The 8,728-nt window shown below is 38.5% G+C and overlaps 1 non-coding gene across 1 annotated transcript; it reads left to right on the forward strand.

Moving 5' to 3' along the window:
* The first annotated feature begins 8,357 nt into the window (after positions 1-8,357).
* LOC144220028 (U6 spliceosomal RNA) lies at positions 8,358-8,464 on the forward strand. Its single transcript, XR_013331592.1, has one exon. It is a non-coding gene; the product is annotated as a U6 spliceosomal RNA (small nuclear RNA).
* The last annotated feature ends 264 nt before the right edge of the window (positions 8,465-8,728 follow it).

Genomic DNA, 8,728 nt, shown 5'->3' on the forward strand with positions numbered 1-8,728 from the left:
CTAATTCAACCAATTCCTTGACCATTTTCTATCAAGAAGGAAGTTATTAATTACCTCACGTTAAAAAAAATTAACTGTGGGAACATGATAGCTTTGTCTCTGAGAACCTCTGGAATGTGTAATTTTAGACATTTACATATCTGTAAATATTGAAAAACAATTTAAGATCAATATGATTAGCAATTGTACATTATCCTGGTTTTCAGCAATTACATTTTTAGAATATGTATAATCATTTCACACACGAGAGAAAAAAAAATGCAGATTTTTGATTCCTGGTTTAATGGCTCTTCAGCACACCAAGCAGCTAACAGAAAGGCATTATGAGCCAAAGAAAAATTCAGAATTTAAAATTGGCACAAAGAGATGATGTTTGGTATAAATAAGCAAATAAGAGAAGTTGGCATCTATAAGTGTACAATGAAAAATAAAGGAAAAAATATAGGGGAAATACCATGCATCATGATTTCGCCCCTAGTACCAATTTTGAAAATCAAAACTTCATTTTATACCTCTGCCTTTCACAAAATCACCCACCAAGGAACACATGAAGTCATCAATTCTTGGAAACTAAGTAAATCTGTGGTTTACCTCCCAAGGTCTCTCCCTGGTTTCTGTTATCACTGGCAACAGAACGAGTGTTGGAAGGCCACTGTGAAATCAAGAATTCACACAATCTGAAACTGCTTATGTCAGGCCTTTCTTCAGGGTGAAAATAATATTCAACAACTTTTAGCATGCGCTTACCACATCTGCACCCATTTTGGGTCAATCAGAAAAAAAAACCCAGAACTGCTGGAAAGAAATAATCTACCCATTCAAAAGTAAAAACAGGGAAAGCCAGCTGCATATAAATCCTACAGATTGTGCTGATGAGACCCATGGGTGGGCAGAAAGAGCTGCTTCAGGAAAAGAAAAATCTAACTTCCGAACATAAAAGACTCAGAACATAGATGGACAAAACACTTGCTCTTGATTAAAAGCAATTCCTAGGAGTTAAGTGAAGGTATTTTTATTCTATCCACCCCCCTACCTGCCCTGCCTACATTCTCAAAACAGTATTTCTTTCCCATGGGTATTGATTGACTGATCGATTGACTGATTGATTGCTCCCATCTCATTGTATTCTTTTCAAGAAAACAGAGAAGCACAAAGAAGAAAAGATGAAAAATCATTCATAATCCAATCACTCGGTAATACCACTCTTATATTGCCACTGATGGTTAAGACTTTACCAGTAATCACTCATAGCCATCAATAAAATATGGGAGAGGATTTCCTATTAAACTTTATGTCAATTCTGGGGTACCTAGGTGGCTCAGTCTGTTAGGTGCCTGACTTCGGCTCATGTCATGATCTCAGGGTCCATGAGTTCTAGCCCCACTTCCGGCTCTGTGCTTACGGCTCAGAGCCTGGTGCCTACTTCGGATTCTGCGTCTCTCTCTCTCTCGGCCCCTCCCCCCTAACACTCTGTCTTTCTCTCTCAAAAATAAACAAACATAAAATTTTTTTAATTTAAAACTTTATGTCAATTCTTTCTACAGTCTTCTCTCTCCCTCAGTGTAAATGGTTTTAATCAGCAAGACAATACTCAAGGTAGAATCTAACGTGTTCCATAATTACTTAACTTGTTTAATGGCTTAAATTTGTGCCATTTACAGCACGTGAGTGAACTGTAGCACAATTATGCCAGAATAGAGCTAGATCTGAGTGCTGAGAGGGGTCTCCAGGCATGAAGCCCAAGACTCCCTTCAGTAGTCCAAAAGGTGAGCTGTTCCAAGTTTGCAACTGATTAGCTTTTTTTACTGTTTCCTCAGGAGGTCAGCATTCCTGGTTTGATTTTGGCAGGGACCAAATCATGGATAGTTACTTTTCTATCTGTCAAAGGCCATAGATGGAATTTTTAGCGAATTCTCTCTCAAAGAGTGTCATTCATTAATACCGATATTGGGAAAGATAGTCTAGATACATTGGTACAGAGTAATTCTGATAGGAAATTGACTCAACTCATGCTTATTGCAACCCAGGGTCCTTTACATTGTTTCATGTAATCCCAACAGTAACTATATATAATAATTGCTATGATGATTAAATGAGAAAATAAGACTCGGTGAGATTAATAAGTAACCTGAGATCAGGCTGTTAACGTGCTATGAGACAAGGATTCAAGACTGCAAATTCATATCTCTCCCCCATAACACCCTGCCTGGTTGGAGAGAACAAGCCTTTTTATGTTAGATGAATAAGAATGTCTTTGACTATAAAAGATAATACATACATGTGCACAGTGACCCCCAAATTCTTAAGATTTTGTGATACCGAATAGTCAAAATTCCTAGAAGGCTTTTACTAAAACACCTAAAGCTCCTGGCTGTATGTTCTTCACGTGAAAATAGCCCCTTTCCTCATATGGTCTTTGTGAAAATTAAAGAAGAAAATAAATGGAGATGTGATATATAAAGTATAAATCACCGTAAACATACAAAGTAGTATTGTCTGAAGAGTACTCAAGGCCATAGTTAATAAAAAGAAAAATAATTGCAAACAATAGACATTAAGAGTAATCTAAAACACTTATATTTAGAAGGAATATCTAGTGAACATGCCTTTTAAATCCCTGGTCAATCACTCAACCCATAGCTATTGGTTGAATTTTTTTGTATCTTGACCATGAGTTTGTACAGATACAAATCCCTGCTTCACCCTGAGAGTTCCACAAGTCATCTGTCTCTAAACCTATCTAGGAATACAAGTACATCATATCTAGTCCCTCTGGTTGTCATCAGTCAGTGCTATGTGATCGGAACTAATGCCTGCACCATCCTGTCCACTAGCTAAGTAGAAATAGTTTTCCATACTCTCCTGACTGCACCTCTGGTATGTAGAGGGAGAACAGAGGTAACTGGCTTGGTCAATGGAATTGTTTATTTAGTTGACAGCATGAAGTAGCCAAATGAGCTGAAAATTGGCCATGATAGCTGTTCTGTCAATAACACTAATAAGCTTCCTGAATCAAAATCTTAACTCTAAGGATTTATATAAATGTGGTCTATAGCTCTAAAATTTATATCATGACTTACATAAATATTTATATAGTTTCTATAAAGATTAGCATAAAGTTGACCTTTACTACGGCTAACTGACATTTTCTTAAAAATTGCTCAGCATGACATATACTGAGAGACTGCTGAGAAGACCATGAGAAACTAAATTTTAGGGTAATTAGCAGTATGGCTTTGGAAAAATAATGTATTATTTTTTAAAAAAAGAGAGACAGAAGTGAGGAGATGAAAAAAGAGATGTGGGAAGTCTGGGAGGGGGGATGGGAAAGGGAAAGGAAGGGAGCAGGCATGAGCCCTACACCAATTTCATTTAAGCTCTCCTATATGCCCATATGGTGTGCAAGGACCCGCATGAGGTGCTTGGGAGGCTACAGAGGTAAATGAAACACATCTGTTCAACAAATCAACAAATATTCATTAAGCTAGGAGAAAATCAGTTCTTTTAATATGTCATATCAACTGGAAATCACAGATTATCTAAAGGAGAAGTAAATCAGAAGTATGCTTAAAAAGTATCCTGCCTATTTAAACAACTTTCAGAAGATTCTATTTTCTGAAAGAAAGGATCATGGTCTTTTCCTGGCACAGAATTGGATGATGGCTCTTACTTGTGACCAATAGGATTGGGCCCAGAAGCACCACAGGCAGAGAGCCATTTCATTACCTGGCAACAGGGCCAAAGTTTGTTGTTTGTTTATCTTAACAAATTTTGACAGAGTATAAACGCCTCAGGTAAGCACAAATATCATTTCAAAAAAAGTTTCCCAAATGATTATATTTGAAAACAATATAAGCACCTAACTCCTGGATCTTTCTACTTTGCACAAATATGAATGTATTTCAGTGGAAAGGCTTCACCCTTGAGTGAGTCAATAACCGACATCAGGAGGGGCGCATGGGTGGCTCAGTCGGTTAAGCTCCAACTTCGGCTGAGGTCATGATCTCATGGTTTTGGGGTCGAGCCCCGCGTCGGGCTCTGTGCTGACAGTCAGCTCAGAGCCTGGAGCCTGTTTCAGATTCTGAGTCTCCCTCTCTCTCTCTGCCCCTCCCCCACTCATGTTCTGTCTCTCTCTGCCCCAAAAATAAATAAACTATAAAAAATTAAAAAAAAAAAAAAAGAACCGACATCATGAATGTGGAAGGGTAACTGTCTGACTAACCTTCATCGCCTTGCTCCTCCATCTTCATGAACATATCCAGCTAACTCTTCAAGCATAAGGAGATCCATTATTTTTAAGAAGCCCTACTATAAAACCAATAGAGTAGTACGAAAAACAACAAAGCCGCTCTAGTGCGCTAGTTTCTAAATGAAGCATGCAGCTATGTTTTGACTGAACAAAGTTCAAGTATTTATGCCTTTATTCTTGCCAAGATTTATTCAAAACATGTTTTCGGTGCCATTGAGAATGAAATTGAATCTGGAAAAGACAATAATGGGTACTATGAATAATGAACAAATTAACACAAATTGCCAGGAAACACCTCAAATAATTCTCTCTGAATCACAAAAACGTGCACTTGGCATGTATATTTCAGCTTGCTTCATTAAAAAACATCTTTTTCTCAGATACGTCAGGCCAGCTTTAATCAAATGCTACTCATGTCTAACTTCAGTTATGTGATCCTGCTTTATGTACTTCTAAATATAGAGGAGACACAATTTTTCAAGGGTTAAATCAAAACATACATTACAACTACATAAATCCTCCTTATGCACAAAGACAGAAGGGGGGTGAGCTGCTGTGGGAAATATTTCTGTCCATTGTTTAATGAACACAATGAAAAGTATTAAATAAGCAGAAAAAGGCAACACTTGGAGTAAACACCGTAACAGCAGGAGACACGACAGTTTGCAATTATTCTGGAGCAATAACCTTAGAGGAGGAAGGACTGGAGGCAGTATTTGTCTCTTTGTTCAGGCTTTCACACACAGTTGACTTCGGTCCCGTGGAACACCCAGTTCCTCATCTACTGGAGAAAGTCTCTGCCCAACAATGCCATGACCTTGAGGCAACCCAAGAACCTTTTGCTGCTGCTGCTTATCTAGAAATTTGAACATCCCATTTGCGTCCCAGCAAATTTGCTCCAGAGGAAAAAGAGAAAACATTAAACATCAAGCTTGCTGTCCACACCTGCAAGGCCTATTTTTGATCAGTTATTATCACAAGTAATACAGATAGATGACTTCGTTTGGTTGTTGTTGATGATGATGATGATGATCGCAGAATTCTTGGTATGTATTTTACTATTTTCTTCTTGAGTGGATTTCTTACTATTTTGTTTTAGAACAATTTAGTCTAAATGTATTTATGAAGCATCTCTTTGCTCCAGGCACCATAAAAAGACTTGGCCACTGATACATATTCTACTAACTACAGCGCAATGAGCTCAAAGCCCTCTCTGTTAATATGCAAATCATGCTTCAGGAGGAGCACAGGGAGGAACCAATAGTGTTAGGGTGGAGAGGGAAAACAAAGGGGGAGCCATCAAATCCAGGATTTCAGGGCAAGAAGGAAAGGGCCATGAAAATGGTAGTACAGGGTGTGTTGATACACTAGCAAATGGAAAGAACCTTCATTAAAAAATAAGTTTTTGTCAGATTATGAAATGAAAATACTTGAATCTCAAGTTCAGAGATTTTAGACTTTTTTTTTACCCATAGTCAAAGGTGGGGGAACTGGGAAGAGAGTGGGAGGAATGCATGAAACTAATATTCACCATTTTTTAAGTTAAGCTTTAATTTAAAAAAAAGTTTTTATTCAATTTTGAGAGAAAGAGAGCGAGCAAGTGTGAGTGAGGGAGAGGCAGAGAGAGGGAAGAGAGAATTCCAAGCAGACTGCACACTGTCAGCACAGAGCCTGATGTGAGACTCGGTCTCATAAATCACGTGATTACAACCTGAGCTGAAATCAAGAGTCGGGATGCTTAACTGACTGAGCCACCCAGGACCCCTAAACTTGAATTCTTTAGAGAGCAGTTTAAGGTTCACAGCAAAATTGGTAGGAAGGTACAGAGATTTCCCATTTACCCTTTCCCCACCACATGCATAGCTTCATCCATTGTCAACATTCCACACGGAATGGTACAATGGTGACAACTGATGAACCCACATTAACATATCATCCCCCAAAGTCCATAGTTTGCACTACAGTTCACTTTGGTGATGTATATTCAATGGGTTTGGACAAATGTATTCATCATTTTATAAGAGAAGTCATGTTGGTTCATCCACATAGTCTTCATGACCTTGAGGATGACTGATTGCTAATGCTGAGAATCTGATACATTAAGCCACTCATCTGGAAAACCAGCTGAGCTGAAAGCTCAAATTTCCCAGGTGATAACCCCTGCCCCCAAAATACTAGGAGAAGTTCTGGAACGTTTGTGTCATCTCCAGGACTATTCTGTATTTATTTGAAGAATTAAAGCCATAGTGAAAGAAAGAAAGAAAGAAAGAAAGAAAGAAAGAAAGAAAGAAAGAAAGAAAGAAAGAAAGAAAAGAAAGAATCAAAGCCATGGTCTTCATCATTCAAGATTTCTGATATTAAATAAGTCTCTTGATTGGACCACACACGGACTGAAAAAGATTTACAACATGTTCATAGTAAACCTTCCACAAATTTAATTTTCGAAAGCTTCTCTAGCCCTAGACATTTTTATGATCCTCTTTGATTATGGCACAATAAAGGAAAGTCACCAAAGTATGAGAGTTCCTCTAATATCTATTTACTTTTTGATGTAGTTTTAATTAAACCAAAAAGCAGGTCTGAGGTCTTTTAGAAGAGTTTGATTTTTGAAAATGCTGAGTAGAGATGAAATGACCCTCTAAAATGCTCAAGGTACATAATCACATGCGTGATCACTTTTGGCAAAGAAATTATTCATGACTTTGCTTTGGTAACCAGGACACTGGAATCCAGAACTCCCAAGAACAAAGTCTGTCACATGCTTGGATCAAGCCAATCTCCAACCTGCCTGAATAAATGCTGAGTATTAGGAATCAAAAGGGGAAAATTAAATCATTTACTTTTTATAAAAGGTAATAAATACAAATGAGAGTTCATTTGTTCAAAATTTTGTGTAAGATGGACATGTTTCAAAGTATATTGAGAAACACAGACTCTTGGCTTCAAATCCTCCCCCTTCCCCATTTGTTAGTTTTTTTTTTTAATGTTTTATTTATTTCTGAGAGAGAGCGAGAGAGACAGCACGAGCAGGGGAGGGTCAGAGAGAGAGGGAGACAATGAATCCGAAACAGGCTCCAGGCTCTGAGCTAGCTGTCAGCACAGAGCCCGATGCAGGGCTCAAACCCACGAAACGTGAGATCATGACCTGAGCTGAAGTTGGGTGCTTAACCGACTGAGCCACCTAGGCACCCCACCCCATTTGTTAGTTCTTTAACTACAGACTTCTCAATTTGGGGAGCCTGGGTGGCTCAGTCGCATAAGCATCCTAACTCTTGATTTTGGCTCGGGTCGTGATCTCCAGTTCATGAGATGGAGTCACTTGTGGGGCTTTGTGCTGACAGCATGGAGCTTGTTTGGGATTCTCCCTCTCTCTCTCTCTCTCTCTCTCTCTGTCCCCTCCCCACCCCTCAAAATAAATAAATAAAAGTTAAAAATGTTTAAATGTTTAATTTAACTAGATTTCCACTTCACTCTCTTAATTATCACTTGGCTACAGTGATAGTTTTGACAGTGGACCTAATCTAACTAACATGTCAGTAATTTTCCCCCAAAGTTTCATTTGAGGCCTCAACGTTTTAGGTTACTCTTACCCTGGCCTCACTGTACCTCCCCAGAGAGAGATCATCAGAATCCTGTGCATATGACAGACTCACCAAATTTTTTAGAGTGGCATGCAGGTAGGGCGGTCATATACTTTATTGTCTGTACCAAGACACTTTTGTGAGTGGAAGGGAACATTACTAATAATTACACAGGAACAATGGGTATAATCCTGCTCCAGATGAATGGTCATATTATTTATAAGGCTCTGAGCGATCTGGGCTCAGACTAGGTGCTCAGCTTCCTCTTTATGTTATATTTTTAAAATATTGTTTGTATGGACACATTTCTTTCCTGATTTCATAATTTTGAAATTGAACAAAGTTCTTCTTTGGAAAGTCAAATTCTGACAGCTACTTCCAGGGGGTCACTTTTTCACTTTTTTTTCTTTTAACTAAAAGCCACCCACCCAGGTTCACAAGGAGAATATGTGGTTAAATTAATTTAGTATTTTGATCCAATATTTCTTAAAGAGTCAGAAAGATGCTGTTAAAGTAGCATTCCCTTAGTGCTCTCTATGACAGCACATATACTAAAATTGGAATGATACAGAGAAGATTAGCAAGGCTGCTGGGCAAGGATGACATGCAAGTTCGTGAAGCGTTCCATATTTTTGAAGAATTGGTGTGATCACCAACAGAGAGAGACACTCTTGTTCCTTTGATGTAGTTCACATGAAAGATGCCAATGGCAACAGCTTTGCCACTTGGTTCTCCAACATTTTTGGTATTGGCAAGGGTGACAAACCATGGATTTCTCTTCCGCCTGGAAAGGGCATCAGCCTCACCATTGCTGGAGAGAGATGAGAGACTGTGGCCAAACAGAGCAGTGGATATAATGGTCCCTAGATGAGATGATTGGAAGTCTCTATATTTAATT

This window comes from Crocuta crocuta, unplaced genomic scaffold (assembly GCF_008692635.1).
Source record: "Crocuta crocuta isolate KB4526 unplaced genomic scaffold, BGI_CrCroc_1.0 scaffold19, whole genome shotgun sequence".
Taxonomy (NCBI): Eukaryota; Metazoa; Chordata; class Mammalia; order Carnivora; family Hyaenidae; genus Crocuta; species Crocuta crocuta.